This window comes from Nycticebus coucang, chromosome 4, assembly GCF_027406575.1.
Source record: "Nycticebus coucang isolate mNycCou1 chromosome 4, mNycCou1.pri, whole genome shotgun sequence".
Lineage (NCBI taxonomy): Eukaryota > Metazoa > Chordata > Mammalia > Primates > Lorisidae > Nycticebus > Nycticebus coucang.
In genome coordinates this window covers 6,851,256-6,866,338 of record NC_069783.1, presented here as the reverse complement: position 1 = coordinate 6,866,338, position 15,083 = coordinate 6,851,256, and the positions used below count along the sequence as shown (strand labels likewise).

The 15,083-nt window shown below is 44.8% G+C and overlaps 1 long non-coding RNA gene across 3 annotated transcripts in view; it reads left to right on the top strand.

Moving 5' to 3' along the window:
* LOC128584538 (uncharacterized) overlaps positions 1-14,657 on the top strand; it is a 68,974-nt gene extending 54,317 nt beyond the window's left edge. For all 3 annotated transcript variants that reach the window (XR_008379686.1, XR_008379687.1, XR_008379685.1), the window contains one exon: positions 13,859-14,657. This is a non-coding gene — a long non-coding RNA (uncharacterized LOC128584538). The remainder of the gene's footprint in view (positions 1-13,858) is intronic.
* Positions 14,658-15,083: the final 426 nt, after the last annotated feature.

Sequence of the window (15,083 nt, the reverse complement as noted above, 5' to 3'; positions counted from 1 at the left end):
AAGCTGGTGCCCCCTGGAAGAACACTTAGGACATTGTCCTCCTGGAGCAAACATGGGGCAGTTGGGGCAAAGTTGTCTCTACCAGAATGAGGGTGGTGGGAAGCAGACTTGACACGGTCCCTGCCAGTACCCTGGGGGAGACGCCAGCAGGGGCCACGCTTCCATATGTGAAGCACGAACCGCTGCCAGGCCATGACCACGGTGTGGAGAGAGGATACGAAGGGGTGGTCGCAGGGGGTGGGGGCGGGGGGGGCACCAAAGCTGGACGGGATGAGTGACGAAGACCCTGCCGAGCAGGTTCTCACTAAGGCCACCTGCAGGCTATTCTGACGCCTTTGCAGCACACAGGTGTATGCAGATTCTGAATGAGCAGGTGGCTCTGTTAGACATGTTGTTCTGTTAAAAATGTTTTTAGTGAGGAAATATTGATGATAAAGTGCTAATCATGTGTCAACCTGATTAGGGTATAATACACAGATATTTGGTTAAGCACAAGGTTTGACTTTCCATGGAGGTCTTTTCTTTTTTTTTTTTTATTTTCTTTTATTTTTTATTTATTTATTTATTTATTTATTTTTTATTAAATCATAACTGTATACATTGATATGATCATGGGGCATCATACACTCGCTTCATAAACCATTTGACACATTTTTATCACAGTGGTTAACATAGCCTTTCTGGCGTTATCTCAGTTACTGTGCCAAAACATTTACATTCTACATTTACCAAGTTTTGCAAATACCCCTGTAAGATGTACCACAGGTGTGATCCCACCCATCCCCCTCCCTCTACCCACCCCCCCTTCCCACTTCCCCCTATTGTTAAGTTGTAGCTGGGTTATAGCTTTCATGTGAGAGTCTCAAATTAGTTTCATAGTGGCTGTGTACATTGGGTACTTTTTCTTCCATTCTTGGGATACTTTACTAAGAAGAATATGTTCCAGCTCCATCCATGTAAACATGAAAGAGGTAAAGTCTCCATCTTTCTTTAAGGCTGCATAGTATTCCATGAGGTCTTTTCTTAGATAAGATTGACATTTAAAGTAGTAGACTTGGAGGAAGGAGGGTACCCTCCACAGTGTGGGTGGACCTCTTCCCGGCAGTTGAAGACCCTGAAAGAAAAGGATTGGGGTGGGGTGGAGGGCCTGAGGAAGGAGGAATTCTGTTTTTGGGCTCAGGTGGCAACATGAGACTTCCCTGAGTCTCCAGCCGGCACCCTGACAGTGTAGAGTCTAGGCTCGCAGCCCCACCACTGCAGGAGCCCGTCCTCACAAGCCGCACCTTCTCTCTCTCCCTCCACCCGCTTTCTTTCTTCCTCTCTCATATATACGCACACACAAACGCACACATAACATGTGTAAACCTATTATATATACATACATATATTATCATATGCACGCATTTATGTGTCCATAAACACACACATACACAGTCTGACAATTACCTTCATGAACTCATCCTAGAAAAAGTGCGACATTCCTCTTTGCTGAATATCACTATGGTCACCTTTGAGGTCCTCCCCTTGGGAACCTACACACTAACACCTTGCTTTGTCCAAGATTCAAAGCAATTTTGGAACTTCTGGAATGATCCTCAGAGCTGTCATTATATGGTACCAAGACACGTGACAACAATAATGAACGGCCCTCAGCAAGACACCACCACACACAGACAGGCACACAGCTGGGAGACACTGATATACCAAGGTTATGAAACCTTACTGAGCTGTCTGTACAGTGTTGCCAAGGTGAGCACACGGTGGCAAGTCTGAGAACTTAGTTGTCAGACCCCATAAATCTCAAACCTGTTGGTTCTGTTTCTGGAGAACCCCGACCGCCACATTTCTTTTTAAGTCATGTTGAGGCTTACAGAAGTTACTGCCCGTGAAGCTAACTGAGCAGCGTTCAGCACCTTACCAGTCACACTGAATTTCCTACCTGCAGTCTGCACACACCCAGCCTGCTGTCAGCCATTGGGTGGGGCACTGTCCTTGCCCTCAGGAAGAGGACAGTCCCATGGGAGGCCATGCTGGCCACTGTAATACACAGAGAATAGAGGTAGAGGAAGGACAGAGTCTTAATAGGGGCTGAGATTGCCTCAGCTTTCTGCATGTTTCTGCCAGAGACCTTGACATACTGCTCAAGGTCGGTTCTTTTTTCTAGGTCCTTCTAGTGTTACAAGAAGGGGCGAATCTGAGGTGATGTCAGCTTCTCAGATGTGAGACTGGCTTTTGCACAAGCAGTTGTTTCTTTTTCAACAATGGTGTTCTAAAAGCACCTGACAGGCCTGCAACACTTGGCTTTGGTACAGGTGAAGAGTGAGTGTCCTCATAGCAGGTGCCCCACCCACCTACGCTGGAGGTCGGCACAGGTGCAGGTCAATGGGAAGGGGCAGCTCCACCCGGAAGACGATCGTGATAGAATGGCATCACTGGAAAGGACCCCGTGCCCGGGGCAGTGGGAGCCCTGTGGAGAGAATCCCAGTGCTGACAGAGCCGGCAAATCGTAGTTCCCAGGAGAGCAGACCTAGTTTTGGTCTTCCTCAGGATGAAGGTAGTGGCGTGAAGTTTGCAGCAACATTAACTGAGAGAAGTGAGACCTGTCTGGCCCCGACAAAGCCTGGCCCTAACAAAGCAGTGATGCAGTTGTGTACAGCTCTGGTTAAATACGAGGTATCAGGGCCACAATTGCTGAATTTCCCCAGCCCATGTCTTTTCCTGAATTGCAAGATAATTTTAAGGTGTCATTCAGAGAAGGGGCCCAGTTCCCAAAGCATTTTCGTGCCCTCTCTTAGGACCCCTCTATCACCCAGCATGGCACTTTGTTTAAAGTTTTAATATTTCTTTCTAGAAATGAATAAACTGTAAATATTTGGTTTTCAGCTCACCTTATCCCATCATTGCTTAGTGATCACTGGCAGAAACCTAATAAAGAATTTCACATCTGAAAGGACCCTGAGATGTTGGCTCTTCACCCATCTCATAGAAATGAAGAGACTGAGGCTTTGAGATGTTGAGTAATTTGCCTAAAGTTACCCAGTAGCATAGCTGGTCAGGTAGAGACTACCCAAATCTTTATAATCTAAGAAACAGAGCGAAAATGCAAACGCAAATGCAAATCTTCTGGAACCCCATGTGTCTTCAGATGTGGTTATTCATTTGTTTGTGGCTGTTCTTTGTTGTTTGAGGGTAGTGCTGGTAAGACCAAGATTGCTGGTCCAGTTTCATCATGGAAGAGCTGGCCTCCACCGGTTCCTGGGTAGTGGGCTGTACGGTTCACCAGCACATTAACCGAAAAGATTACTGGTTAGAGGGCAGCGGGATGATCAGCAATTGGTGGACATTTTCCAGAATGGTGCTTGGTATAAGGGATGTGAGAAGATGAATCAGACATGGTTTTTGCCTTCATGAATTCAAAGTTGTTTGGCAAAATTGCATAAACTGGAAAAAAAGGATGAGTAAAAGAGAGAGTGAAGTAACTTACAAGGCAGTTTCCAAAATGGCCCAGCCACTGGCCCTCGTGTTGGTGGGTCACTCAGCCAAAGCTCGGTTTTGCTTCCTGTCTGCTTAGATCAGATCCACTGGGTAGCCTTGAAATAATTTACTATTAAATGGGAATGAGTTGAGGCTCCCACACTGAAAGTCAAGGACGAGGAAACACAGCAAAGATGTAAGAAACACTATTTACGAGCCCATGAAGTTGGAAAGGAAGAAGAGAATGAATGTTATTAGGCTGCACCCCAGAAGTCCTCAGGGCAGCCTGCGTTTTCGGTGGAGAGAAAAGAAAAGCAAGAAAATGCCAGTTTGTAATCTTATTTCTCAGGCCAAGAGAGTCAGTTTGTGGGCCATGCATGATTTCCTAGGTAGAAGAGACAGGGGGAACAAATCGGTTTTAGAAGGGAAATCCCTCGGGGAGTTGACAGGTGAATGCAGCGGAATCTTTCACTGAATCTCTTAGAAGCAGAAAAACATAGCTTTTTGGTACTGTAGATGCTCAAGGCCACCCCCGAAGAGCCCTGCTCACTCACAGAAGGATATATGGCAGCAAATTTCTGCACAGGTGGGAAAGGACATTCATAACTGTGCCTGGCTAGAGTGACTCTAGTAGGACCACATGGTTTGTTATAATGAAGTTTCCGCATGAAACTTAGCAGAATTAGACATAGAACCAATGCAAAGTATCAAAAAGATAATTTTAAGCCTATCTCCTAAAATTAAGCCCTTTTAGTCAAGGGCCTCTTTGTAGTCTCCCTTAATACTTCGTCCAGGCTTCATCACACAATAAATGCAACTAAATATCCATGGAATAAAATGGGAAATGCATGACAGGTAAAAAGATACTTGGAAGCACGTCAGCTTAATGTCTTTAACCATATGTAAACATGGACAGATGATTAAGAAACTGATTAAATTCGTGTATTTAGGAGATAATCGCTCAATAATATTTCTTTGCAGATTTATTGGGATTAGACTGTTCAGGTTAAGTGTTTATCTAATTTCCCTCAGGGAAAAGTAGGTACTTCTATGCCTGCTTTGTAGAAACTTGTACTTAGGGATGTGACGGGACCGTCAGGAGTGAGAATCACCCACACCATGGTAAGCAAGTGAATGAGTGACCCTCCCGGCATGACTTAGTCAATACATACATGACAAGACAGATGAAACTTGGTTTTCCCAGTTTCCATTCATTGCCTTGACTGTAGACAACTTCTGAGTTAAAACTGAAAAGGAATGTGTTTCTTCCGTTACAACCTGCTGCCCTGTGTTTGAGTTATAGAGTCACTCAGTGAAAATCTGAATCTTTCATGAAAATTATCATGAAATCTACACATATTTAAGCAAATTGCTCACTCTATAGACCATTGCTCCCCACGTTGACATAATTATTACCTATACTAGTGTGGGAGTTTCTGGAAAGTAAAACCAAGTCATCCCCTCCTTCCTCTGTGCTTCCATCTGGCTTTGAACTTGCCTCTCTTAACATACTGGCTCCAGGGAGAGTCTTTCCCTGCCCCTCTCATAATCCTATGATCTTTTCAAAGATGGGGCTGTGTCGCACTCCACTTTCCATGTCCTTCCCAGCACAGTGCTTCATGTAATAGGAGCTCAAAAATTACTTCCTGTTGAGTAAGTATGACCATCTGTCTTTCTTCATATGTCACATGTGAAATAGATTCTAATTAAATATCTTTTGATGATGGTAATGACAAGTAATAATCACCAACAAATCTTGGGTTATTGCGACTCCTCCAAATACGATTGTATGAAAAAAAATTTTCCTTTGGAAATGCAAAGAAGTGCTTTACCTGTGTCAAAATATTTCATATTCAAGTATGACTTAATCACTCGGTGAAGGAGGGTGACAATGTGTGGATGGAAGGAGTGAGATTGTTAATTCATATCCCAAATGGCTGGTGTTCCGAGGCTGACTCAGCAGTCTCTTTTGCTCACTTTTTCAGACCATGTACCTCTAAAAGGCGAGCTCCTACTTTCAGAGTTGGCTTTTACTGAGTCACGTGTGATCAGCAGAATATCTTGAACACATGTGAAGTTGGTTACATGAGTAACAGAGGGACAAGATAGAAAAAGTCAGGTCTGGTTCCCACTGATTAGGAAGCATAGATTGGAGGTGAAACAGTGGAGGTTCTCTCCAGTTAAAGATTCCATGAGAGAAAAGAGCATGAATGGAAATCAGAAACCAAGTCAGCACAAGGGCAGCTGTGTGTCCTGCGGTGTTGATAGCCCAGGGCAGATAAAGTAGGTAGGGCATTCCACGGTCAGACAGATATTTGGGCTTTGTTTCAGAGACAAAAAAGCAGTATCAAATACACAAGAAGGGATTTGTTTCAAAAATAGAAATCAATTTATTTAGTAGCTCAAAAGTGGAGCTAGGTAGTCATGATATAAAAAATCTGAGAGACGGTCACAAATAAAAAGTGTGTTAAATCCCAGGGAGTTCAACTTTCAGAAACAATTTTAGAACTGGATTAAAAAATAACTTCAATAACTGCCTGGCCAGCTCTTTACTCCTCCTTTTTTTGGAAAAAAAAAAAAAATCTGAAGTTTCCTCTGAATTGAGTTTGAATATTCCTAGTGGAATTTGTGCTCAGCTCTGTAAATTGCTAACATTCCATCTTGCCATGTCTTAGAAACATATAAAAGACGATGGTTATACAGAGGTGGGTTTTTAACAATGCTTCGACCCTTTACCTCTGGAGTCCACTTACAGCCGTCCTCTGCTGGGAAGCCACTTGTGAATGTAGCAGCTTCACGGGAGAACAAAGAGGTCATCTTGCTCCTCGAGAATCACCCACCCCCGGCAGAGAGCTGTGCTGGATGAACTAATCGGTCTTTTCCAGCTCTAATTTCTATGATTCTATGAAAATCATCAGCCGCTATAAGGAACAGATGTGGGCTGGGTAGACAATGGCTGGGAGGTCTCTCTTCCTCCATCAACCACTTTCCGAGGTGTGGGTTGCCACCTCTCTCTACCCGCCCAGCTCTGTGGCAGCTGATGAGATATTTATAGTCATCTTCTTCAGCTTTCCAATTATAATTATCAATATCTCCCCTGATAAAAAGAAAAAAGAGGCATCATCAGAGTTGTACACAGTATGTGATAAGCCAAGTTTGAGTTGAAAATGAGAATTGTTTCTTCCAATGATGGACAAAGGAGAGGTGCACTTGGCGGTGGGGCTGCCATCTACGCTGCGTTGATGTGGCCTCCAGAGAGCTCTTTTCCCTCCCTGAAAGCACTCCTTGTGGACACATAGCAAGGTGGAGGTGCTCCGAGGAGCAGCCACTGCTGGAATAGACAATGCCGTCTGTACTGTATGGCGTTAGTTGCTTTAAATATAATAAATAAAAGTGAAATCTTACCCCAGGCAGTGCGGAGTGGTAATTGCTGCTCTGGAGCGCACGTCTCTGCAGTTATTGAGCTCAGCATTTCATCTCCAGCTGCAGCACAATTTTTGCCAAATATAGATAAATGAAGTTAAAGTTATTGGCAACCACTAGTTCTGTGTCCCTGTTTTGAGTTTATAGATTTCATAGGAATGGCGTTACTCTCTTTCTGCAGCAGCAGACAATTGTTCTTCTGAAGTGAAGACTTTTTCCACGGTGCCGTCTGCGGGGGCCCTTGGACTGAAGTTGGAGTTTTTATCAGAGAGATATGTGGATGGCAGGAGGGAGGTTTCTGTTCCAGCTATGGATCAGTTGAACTGTGGAGGTGGAGGGAAGGCAGATTCCCAACCCAACCAACGTATTTTAGGGGTTTCTGAACCTTAATGGAATTTTAGTAAATTATCCGCCTTTCCTCCTCGGCGGCCTCTCTGCGGTGATAACATCTAGTAGATTTGCAGCTTCTGCAGACTCACCTGTCATCTGAGAACAGTGTTTGGTTCCAGCCTTTTATTCCTGTTGAACTTTGAGTCTATAAAATTTTCTGTTAGAGTGACTATTTGAGAATTACAGAGTTGGGGATTAAAAATAATCTTGAGAGCCTGAGTTTAACTTTCTATAGCATACAACTCACGTCGAAGGTTGATGGCCCCCGAACTCTTTTTAATCTCTTTTGGGAGAACCTAAAGCTTAGTCTTTCAAGAGGCAGATGGTGACATCTGTTCTCATTGTTGAAGACAAATGTGAGTTAGGTACTTTTGGGTTGAAGTTAGTGGACAGCCACCTGCTGCCCTGGGCTCTCTCCCCCTCAGTTATCTTCTTGTGGCTTTGTTTTTATTTTTAAATATTATGGGTACATAGTAGCTGTATATCTTTATGAGGTCCATGTGATGTTTTGATACAGGCATACAATGTGAGTTAATGGAATCAGGATAATTGGGGTATCCATCGCCTAAGACATTTATCATTTCTTTGTGTCAGGAACAGTCCAGTCACTTCCACTCTTTTATTTATTTTAAAGTTTGCCCTAGCTTGTGGTTGATTATAGTTCATGTGGGGGCTCCTTATCTTCTTGGTGGCTTTGTTACTTTGGTAAAAGTATTTTCTAGAACCAAATGTAGTTGTAAAATAGGGCAAGAAGAAGACACGTTTTGTATGGTCACAGTCACTCCCGGTGACGCACACGTACGGTCCTGATCTCTGACCGTTAGTTACCCAGGAACTACCGCTTGCCGAGACTCTGACCTCATTCATACTGACCATGAGCTTGTTCTCACATTTCTTTGCTCTGTGACCCCTTGAACAAAATTATAAATTCCTCCCTTTTCTCCTCTTCCCCTCCCACCTTTGATCTTTTTCATGCTCTTGCTCCCCCCCTCCATGATTTAGCTCATTTAAAAGATAAACACAATTCAGCAATGAAAAAAATAATTTAAATACGCTGCAATGGATTTTTTCCAATTGATCTAATTTTGGCGATTGCCTCTGCGGGAAATCCCTTCACGAGGTGCCTTTCTTATCTCCTGTCTTTCTGCCACGGCTGAAGACTTAGGAGGAGCCCCACTTTTCTGAGCCACTGGTTCAGATGGAGTCGGGGCAACGCCTCAGCCGCTGTAGGGGATCACACCGTGCCACAAGAACTTTTAATTTATTTTCACATTCTAAGTCCTGGCATGCTCTGGCACATAGAAAGTCCTCAGTATATATTATGGGATGAATGAATGTGATGATGGGAAAAATGATCTTGGAAAATAGCACCGGGATAAAGGGAGAGACTTTGAACAAAGTTGAAAAGAAAGCAAGGATGTGTTAGTGACGGACTCTGGGCTTGGAAGACATTTGCTGGCTGTTGGCTGCTCACTGACCTGTCCGGGCCACTTGGAGAAGCCTGGGCAGCTCCATCACACCGGGACTGAGCTGGGCACTGCCCTGTACCTGCATGTGGGAGGCCGTGGGAACTTGGCTGAAAGGTGCGTGCTGCTTGGGGAGCTGTAAGGTGTGTTTGGGTTGCTGGTTGGGTTGCTGGTTGGCCTGCTCCATCCCGCCTCACCTCCAAGACCCGTGAGCTCCTCCTTTGCCTCCAGGTGTGCGAGGTGGAGGTGGCTGCTGCCCTTTCTTCTTTTAAGAAAAAGAGGTGGGCTTAGGGGTCAGGGGGTCTCCACTGCTTCTCTGAGCCTGAATAGGTGCCAGTGACTCTTACCATCTTCCGATAACAGAACAGGAGTGGGCTGTTTGTCCTCCACAATGGCTTCATGTGGATTTGAAGAAGACCTTCCCCAGAGGACAGAGTCAGCAGGAATTCTGTTCTCCCTGATGTCAGAGGGGTTTGGGGTGTGAGTGTATTTCCTTCAGATTGAATATCTTGCGATTTTGAGGGCACCCAAATGAGCTGTAGCAGAAGAATGTAGAGCTGTTCTGACAAGACTCTGCCACTGTAGACAGACAAAGAGCCAGGGACACCCAGGAATGGCTGGGCCACTAGCTGCGACTCTCAGGCCACTGTAGCGTCACCTTTGAGTCTTGGGATTTTTCTCAAAAGCTTTGCTTTTCTAGGACCATTTAGGTCCATAGCTACCAAATGTTTTCCTCCCTTCCTCCCTGCTTCCCTGCTTTCCTCTCTTCCTTTATCTTTAAAAAAAATTCAGGTAAAAGCCACAGAACAAAATTAATCAATAACCATTTTCAAATGTGGCATTCAGTGACACCCAGCACTTTTTCATCAACTCAAAAGGAGGCCCTGTATGAAGTAAGTAGTCATTCCCCGTCTCCCCCTCTCCCTGGACCCTGGCAACTAGTTCACACTATTAGCTTTTGCATCTTAACACTGTTAAGTATGGAAAATAATTCCTTTGAGTCTTTATTTTATTTTATTTGCACCATGCTTTAAACACATTATGTGCTAAGTGCTGTTCTGAACACTTACTGTTTATGAGCCATTTAATCCTCCCAGCATTGCTATGAGAGTCACTGTTTGATTCCCAATTTACAGGTGCAGGGCGGAGGCAGGAGTGGCATTTGCTCCTAGCCCACAGGCAGTGGGTGGCAGAGGGGACCCATGCCTGCTCCAGCCCTGTTGGAATCAGTGCTCTCAGACACACAGCCCCGGCTCCTCCACCGAGTTCCAGTGAGGCTGCGAGCTTCCGCTGGCTGCCCCTGGCATCCTCCCTCTCTCGGCTGCTCTTAGCCCGAGGGACCACCCAAAGTCTTCCCCTTTTGTCATTGACCACAGGGGCCTTTGCCTTCCTCCCCTTCTTTCTGGTTTTGTTCAATAGCATCACGGGGCATTGGGAAGGGGAAGAAAGGTCCAGTATTAACATCTGTGCTGTAATTTTCCATGCCTGTCTCAGAATGACAGAAAGCATGACTACTCTCTTCTGGATCCAAAAATTCTTTTAGGCTTGCTCCTGACCTCTTTGCACAAACACAGTTTAGGTAAGAGTCGAAATCTTCTTTTGGAAATTGAGCAAAACTGGAAATTTTGTCAGTTCAGTGAGAACAACCAAAGTTCATGGCCAAATAGCAGTGTGTTTGCTTAACCTTGGGGAAAATGATTTTTTTTTTTAAGTTACAAAATTTGATGTAATTGTAACTTCCCCCAACTAAAAAGACAGCAGAAAACTTGAGGGCTGAAAACGGGAAAATATTGGGGGTGTGTGTGTGTGTGTTGTCAAAAGGCAAAATCACAACAAATTCAGTTTAAAGATCTGAACTGGCTTTTGTGTGTGATTCAGAGCTGGGCTACCCTCACCCTGGGAGACACAGTGAGTGTTCTGATGGGCTGAGCGGAGCAGGCTGGCTTTCGAGACAGAAAGGGCTGAAGAAAGCGGGAAAGGATGACAGAATGCAGATTGGTCACTTCAGACTGACTTTCTCTAGAGGGTTAAAACAGAGAGGGCTTCTGGCCTGTTTGGGGAGTTGCCTAATACTGCTCTCCCCTGATTTCTTGGAAGATCAGATGAACTGACTTTTGGCTCAGTGGTGAGGCACTTTAGCCCGAGAAACTCCATTTTTGTTTGGTCTGTTGGGCCTAGTGCAGGAGCTCAGCCGAAACCAAAGTCCTCCTGGAAATCATAGTTAACCATGCATACAAATAAATATATTTAATATTTTTTAGTTTTACTATAAATACATATAAAAGCTTTTTTATAACTACCTGGATACACTTTTTTTAAGCTTCAGAATTAGAGGAGTTTTTTTTATCTATTGCCCCAGCATTGTTCTCATAACACAGTCTGCTTTTTAAATGATGTAGAGAATCAGTGAAATTCACCAAGCTGTGCTGGTGAGCCCTCAGGCAGCCTCTCACTGCCAGCGGGAGGCAGCCCTTTGGGGATGTCATCACCTTGTCTTATGGGGGAAACTGAGGCAAGCACACACAGTCAGCAGTTTCCGTGTGGGCTCTGATTTAATCAGTGGTGCTGAGAATGTAAGTGTTTGCGCTTCCCTTTACCCTGCAGATTCCTTCTGTTTAGATGAGTGAAACTCATGGAAATGAGGCATCTCCTGCCAGAATCTCTGTTTAGTCTCTGTAGAGGGAGCTGGGAGGGCCCTTTCCTCTGCCCCAGCTGTCCCACCCGCCAGGGCTGGCTTCTGTGCCTGTGCAGGACAGATGCGAGGCGACTGCTCTCGGAGTGACCCAGGCTCGAATGAACCCTATAAAACCATGGGCTGCCTCTGCCTGCTGTTGGTTTTTACGTTACAGAGAAAGCAGAACACGAAGCCGTATTTTATAGATTTGGGGATTTTTCTTTTCTCTTTGTATGGAGAAGGACGGAGGTCGAATTCTGTACTTTGTCTCCAAGAAATATAGTTACGTATTTTTAGTTAAAGCATGCATTCTTTTAGTAAAATAATTATATGTTTCCTGAAAATAAGAGTTCCCAAGTTTAATGGTTTGTGCAAATGTATGGCTTTGTCTCTCTGGAGATGAAGACTTTCACAATCACAGAAATGCTTTTTGTCACTTCTGTATGTCACCTTTAGTCGGGCTAGCAGATTTCATACCCAAGTCAGATCTCACACATGGGGGAGTGAACTCAAAGCACTGTAGAGAGGGGCCGTCCAGTGAAAGAGCTGAGACATCCCGGTGCCTTTCAGCTCCCACTGGGGGAACACAGTAGCTGCCACCCCTCTGCTAACAGGAGGTGCTGATCCAGGTACGAGCAACATGATAAACAGATTTTGCTTGGTGCAACAAGTTTGATCACTAGACAGGAGGTGTCTGAAGAGTTTGATGACCAAGATCTTAAGGCTGAGACCTCCCTGGAAGGGAAAAGAATGCAGGGATAAATTAGGACGCCAGCAAAGGGTATGCAGGGTGTGAGTGGTGGCACAAATGTTACTTATTTGATTAGTGATGTAGGATAGTAAAAATATGTGTCATTTACTAAAAGTGCACTCTCAACATTTTACAAATGGTAACCCATTAATTCTTCTAACTACCCTGTGACACACTTATTGTCAGGGTCATTTGCCAGATGGGGTAATAGAGAAGGAAAAAGCTTACGTAACTTGTCCGAGGTTACCCAGCAGCAAGTGGCAGGGCCCAGATGTGAGCTGTGTCTCCCTCACTTCAAGGTCTTGCTCTTTTTCCTGCTTTCTCCTGGCCACAGTCTGAAGTCAGCCCCACTGCCTTCCGAGGAGTCATGCAAGTTACTAATGGGCTTTTCCTTGGGTCCATTACTGTGGGGCGTGGCCTTTCTGGATTGGCAGGAGCTCATGTGCATTTGGATTGGTGGGACCACACCCACGGCGCATCTTACAAGGGTACATGTAAAATTTACTATGTGTAGAATATAAATGTCTTAACACAATAACTAAGAAAATGCCATGAAGATTATGTTAACCAGTGTGATGAAAACATTTCAAATTGTATATAAAACCAGCACATTGTACCCCATGATTGCATTCATGGACACAGCTATGATTTAATAAAAAAAAAAAAAAATATATATATATATATAAAAATCACCAGGAGAAACACAGATTGAGGACCTGTCCACAGATGAACTGGACCCTCCTTTTCTCTACCAATATTCGACAGGCATTGTCCCCTTCAAAGTGATAAGCAGAGAGAAACATCCAGCTTATTAAAGCAAGGAGAACACCTTACTTTTACCCACCACATCCAGATGTGTAGGCCTGATTTTAGTTTGTTGGTTTTAATAATCCTGAATTATCTGGGTAGTTGTCCTGTGATTCATTACCTTGCTTTCCATGTTTAAGTGTGGACTAGTGTATAGAATCCCTCCACCCCAGTTCTTTCTCTCCTTCCTGATTAGCTGAAATAGTGAAGAATTGGTTCCAGCCCTGGATGGTAACTGCGCTACCCAGCTCTGTGATAAACTTGGCTGGTGGTGGTTCCAGCTTCGTTCGTGAATAACTCACAAAGTCACATCTGGATTCATGTCCTCACCTAAATATAGACAAACCCAAATTATCTTGGATCGACCTGATGTATTCCTATCTTACACTGTATTTTTTCCCTAAATATCTCGTTCCACCATCTCACGCCTCCACATTTCTCTTTTCTCCAAAGACTTAAAACGACACAAATGTGCAACTTTCTCCACCACGGCCAGGAGTTTAAGGATGTAAGACACATGCCCTCCTTTTCTTTAATGTGCTCTAGTGAAAATTTTTGGATAAGCCTCACATGTAAAATATCAGAATATTAAAAAAAATTTAAAACAGCAAAACCTTCAGAGACTGCATGTTTTAACTTCTTTAAATGACATGCAAGAAAGCCTGGGCTCCCCACCGAATAAGGAGCATGTGTTGGGCACACAGGCGCATCCCCGCCTGCCTGCCACTTCATCCCGCCCTCCCGTGTTTTTTTTTTTTTTTTATTAGAAAACACTTGAAACTTACCACGTGCAGCAGATGGGAGTAGAAAATGCAACTTGAAGACAGTTATATAAATATATCCTTGATGTCTGTTTTGCTTTTCAATTTGCAGCGAAAGTACAAAGGTGGATCCGAGCGCCAGCCAGGGCCACCTGCGTCTCTGATATCCATTCCAGATGTTGACCAGACTGCACGGAGCCGGGCTCGTGGCACCGGCCTGAGCTGGCCTCCTCCTCCAGGTGGGATTCCTCAGGCTGCTTCCCCCACGCCCTCAGCCTCACCAGACACACTAAACTCCCACCACTTTTCCCAACCCTCATTTTCCTTCCCTAATTCCTCACTTGGGTGGGTGGTGGGGTGGGGGCTGTCTAGTGACAAGGCCCCTCACATGGTCTCACTTACCACCTTGCCTCTTCAAAATGAGAAACCTAAAGCAAAGTAAATAAAATGGGAAAAAAAAAAAAAAAAAAAAAGAGCCCTGATGTAGTTTGCTAATGCTCTTTGCCAGCCAGCCGGGTACAACTTATGCAAGTTCCCTCTGAGTTTCCCTGAGAGGCTGACAGTCCCATCTGACCCCCTGTGCCTGCCCAGGGGCTCATAGTGGCTCTGTCTGTATGTGAGGGATTTTATGCTATCCTATGCTAACTTCCTGATAAAACATTGCTAAGCATAGAAATATATCATAAATCTTGCAGGAGCCAACTTCATTTATCTGAATGTTGGTTACTGTCTAGTGTGGGTAAACAAATGCCAGGGCATTTATAACCCTCTGGGGGACCACAGAGAAGAGCTGTTAACACTCTGGCCCAGGGAGTATTGCTCCCCGTCCTGAGGACGGCAACGATTCTGGGCCTGAGGCCTGTCCCTCTCAGTTCCCTGAGGGCCAGCAGGGTCGGGCACTTGACAAGCACATATGGTAAAGATGATAGGACAGAATCAAGAGTCACAGCTGCCCGAGGGCAGCTCAGGGCACCAGTGATGGTAGGGACAGGTCAACACTCACTGGTGACGGCATAGCTCGCTCTGTGCAATGTTTTGCAATTGGAAAATTTTTGAGGACACCAAAAATTCCGGGGAAATTACTGGGAATGACAGACTCGTTGAAGGTCGGGAAACCGTTTTCTCCCTGGGACTTTTGGAAGCAGGAAATAAACTGTACTTGGCGTTGTGAGCGCAAATGGGGATGTTCCTCTTTATTGAAGGCAGGAAAGAAACACAGAGGAGGGTTTGGGGTTTTCGTGCTTCTCCTCTGCGTCCTCACAACAGAAAGAGCAGGGCTCAGCGGACACACCTTTAATATTCTGAGCCCCGCGTGTGTGAGCATGTGCGTCTGAAGG